We start from the raw sequence: 3,857 nt of genomic DNA on the forward strand, positions 1-3,857 counted from the left end.
AGTGGCCACATCAAGGTCTTCGCGTGGAAGGTTCTCTTGAGGCAGAGATGATGGTATCCCAGAGGCAAGATTCTTTTCCGTGAAGATCAGCATAAATAACTAGAAGTCTTCCAAACCCATGGCTCGGCACATGCCTGGTTAGGGATGAAGCCCTGGGAAGGGATCGCCAGGGGTAAAAGCCATAGGACTTGTGGAAATGATAAGCAAACATTATTCTTGCAAGGGGAGGGATGTCTCAAAGATTTGCCAGTCCACATACCTGGAATATCTTTAACTTGACTGTTAAGAACTTAATCCTAAAATTCATCATGTTAATTAGCCGCTGTCTCCTTACTCTCACTGCTAATTGGCAAAGCCTTGGTGTTGACAGAGGCTTGGATAATAGAACTGTGTGTAATTGTCTCTTGTAGGTTCCCTCGTTTTGTATAATGTTTCCTTTTTTTTTGTATAATGGCTACAGATTGTCCCTAGAGTTGAAGCGTAACCAACATAGACATGATTTCATATGTCTGTGCTGATGCGTTTGAAAATTACAGACCTTGGGCTTCCCTGGTGGCACAGTGGTTGAGAGTCCGCCTGCCGATGCAGGGGACACGGGTTCGTGCCCCGGTCCGGGAGGATCCCACATGCCGCGGAGCGGCTGGGCCCGTGAGCCATGGCCGCTGAGCCTGCGTGTCCGGAGTCTGTGCTCCGCAACGGGAGAGGTCACAACAGTGAGAGGCCCGCGTACCGCAAAAAAAAAAAAAATTACAGGTCTTCTAACACCTGACCTTAGTAGAGATCCTGGGTCCAGTTAAGCCTGATGCTAGATCTTTCTGTGAACTTGACAATTACATGAGCCAATCAATTCCTTCGTGTTTCAGCTTAAGGTGGTTTGAATTGGGTTCCTGTCAGTTACTCCTAAAATACTTCTGAACAAAATGGAGTGCTCGAAATTCAGAGTGGAGGGTGGACAGGCCCTCCTACCCTGTTTCTCAATTTTCTCCAACTAAAGAATTTCTAATATTTGTGTAGCTGAATTTTTAAGGAAAATAGTAAAACCTTCAGTGTTCTTACCCAGACCCAGTTCTCAGTGGCAGAAAATACAAATCTCCTCAGCTGCAATGTTAAGTATTGTTCTAAATTTCAAAGCTGTTTTAGTGAGATCATGTTCTAGCTTTATTCCCCTCCAGCCAAGCTTCATGGGTGGGCTCTTTGTTCAACAGCTTTCTTTAGAAGATTGAAGCACTGGGAGGAAAATGGAAAGCGCTCCTCAGCCTCAGAGCACATGTTAACAGCACAGGAGGTACTAACGTCTTCAGAAATAAAGATCATTAGAAAAGAAGGATACATGTGTGCTTTTCATGCAAGTCAGCATTGCCAGAGGATGCCAACATTTAAAAAACCAACTGAGGTTAAAAAATGACAGAGTGCTCTCCAGATAAACCCCTGCCTCTGCTCCAGGGTGAAAACAGGGTGCTTTCCATGGGGGTCTCTGCCTTTTTGGCTCTTGGAGTCATTCAGTGTTGATAACAGGAAGAAGAGCCCCAGCGGTTCGGGCAGCACTTCTGATGCCTAAATGCAAGGTGCTGTGCTCTGCACTGATGAGGTGATGGAGCGAGAGACAGACATGCCCTCATGGACCTTGCCCTCCAGTGGGAAGTGGGCGATGAGCAAGGGAAGAGACATGTGGATAGAATGGTTTTTAAAATTGAGTGCAGTAGTAGTGCTACAGAGAAAACGAAGTGTGCTAGACCTGCTGGGAGTGACAGGGCTGAGGGCTTTCGGGGAGCGGGGAGGGAGGACTCAGCTGCCTCTAGAGGTGAGCCAGGGGAGCCTTCACATGAGAAGGGCTAATGATTCATTTGTCTGTGCACCTGAGTTGTTTCTAGTGACGAGCAGCCTAAGTGACTGAGGTCTTACCGTGGGCTTATTAGACAAGAGAATTGGTAGGCAGACTTAGTCATTTAACAACTGGTCGGCGGAGGTAGTCACTCAAACCTTGTGTTGTGTACTAAGCGCTGGCAATATGACATAGAGGCTGGGTTTGGGTTTGAAGGTCATTTAGGGCCTGGCTACTGGGAGCGTGGTCCACTGACGGGCAGCATCGGCATCCCAGGGAGCCTGTTAGAAATGCAGACTCTCAGGCCCCACCCCAGACCTGCTGAATCAGTCTGCTCTTTAAGCAGGATCACTAAGACTCATGGTTTGGAGGATCCTTAACATTGCCTAACACTGGCTTAGGCAACAGAGTTAGGAACAAGTAGAGCTGGAACATGCCCACAACTAGATCTTGAGTTTGTTGATGGAGACAGACAGACATGCGAATACATGACTTCCTAGTGTGAAAGCTACAAGCAAGTAACAAGGGGCTGGGAGTGCGGAAGAGGGTGTGAGTTATGCTCACCTGGCACGGGTGGGGTGGGGAGGGGAGGAAGGTCAGGGAAGGCCCCCCAGAGTGATGACACCACAGCTTGACAGGGAAGAACTGGTCAGATGCACACATGACTTGTAAATGGGGGAAGGCCACACAGAGGGGCAGTGGAGGCACTGCTGGGTTTGTGGGAAGATGGAGTGGGGGAGGGGGAGGCAGAGCTCAGGAGGCCAGTGCTCCAGATGAGGCGAGAAGGACCTGAATCCTGGTGGTGGGGTTCACCCTGGCTTGGGAGGCCTTGGGAGGAAGCACCGCTTGAAAGTCTAGGAGAAGACAGCACTGAGCAGGCAGGCCTGGAAGGCTTGGAAAAAGCACGGTGTGCCCTCTCGCTGCTTGAGCCGACTGGAACCAATCTCACCAGAAAACCTGGGCGGTTCCCCGGTTCCGGATTTCCCCCCAGCTGGCCGGCTCCCTCCCTCTGCACAGATCTGCTGCCTTTGCCTGTGGAGGTCAGAAGCGCGCTGACCCAGCTCAGAGCTAGTTGGCCTGATGTGGGGGTTGGTGGAGACAGTAGGGGAGGGCAGCCTGCTTCAATGATTGGCAGATCATCACTCCTCCTTTCCTCTCTGGGTTTCTTGCTCAGAAACACATGTAGACTTCCTCAAAGTGTTGGAGAGCTTTCGAGGGAAGGAGAAGAAACAGTGCCATTGACTGGGTGTGATTTAGTGATTCTGTATTTAGCAGACAGGGAGAACAGATCTGAGATGGAATGCCTGTTGCCAGGGGCCAAGTCTAAATGTCTCTATGACTTCATTTTACAACAGTGGTTTCCCAAACTCTTTTTAAGACAGAAAAACTTAAGAAAGACCCGTTTCACATACTGAGGTGCTGTGTTAAGCCGTGCCCCTGCAGCTTTTGGGGGTTGGCAAGGGTGGTGATCATGAGATTCCCCCGCAGTGGGCCTCCTACTTACCCAGAAGGACTGTAGAACCACAGGGTTCTTGATACACCAGGTGGAAATCAACGTTTTGGTATAAAAAGAAGATAGGCCAACTCAACTCCTATATAGAGTTGCATGTACGCATATAAGCATATATACATATTCCTACAAAGCGATCAATGTTATCTTCACACCCTAAGAGTAGAACAAAAAAAAAACCCAGACAAAACAATAGACTGCCATATAAATGCTTAACAACGTGGATTTTTAAAAAGACATAAGCTGTAAATTGAGTGTTAAATCATGAGGAAGCATGGTGAAAGTTCTTGAGAAGAAGGTGGCGTGTCTCCCAGCCCATTTAATTAACGCCTCACTGCGGGGAGAGACCCGTCTTAGTCTCTGCCCGCCTTTTCTCCTGTAAGATGAGGTGCTGGCCTGAGCAGGGCAGCCACAGGAGAGCCCAGGTAAGCTGGCCAGTGTTCCAGCAAACAGCCTTGCGGGGCTAGTCAGTCTGGCCTCCCAGGCGGCAATGTGGAGGCCGTGAGGGAACATGTTAACACATAT

Source organism: Neophocaena asiaeorientalis, unplaced genomic scaffold (assembly GCF_003031525.2).
Source record: "Neophocaena asiaeorientalis asiaeorientalis breed wild unplaced genomic scaffold, Neophocaena_asiaeorientalis_V1.1 scaffold881, whole genome shotgun sequence".
NCBI lineage: Eukaryota > Metazoa > Chordata > Mammalia > Artiodactyla > Phocoenidae > Neophocaena > Neophocaena asiaeorientalis.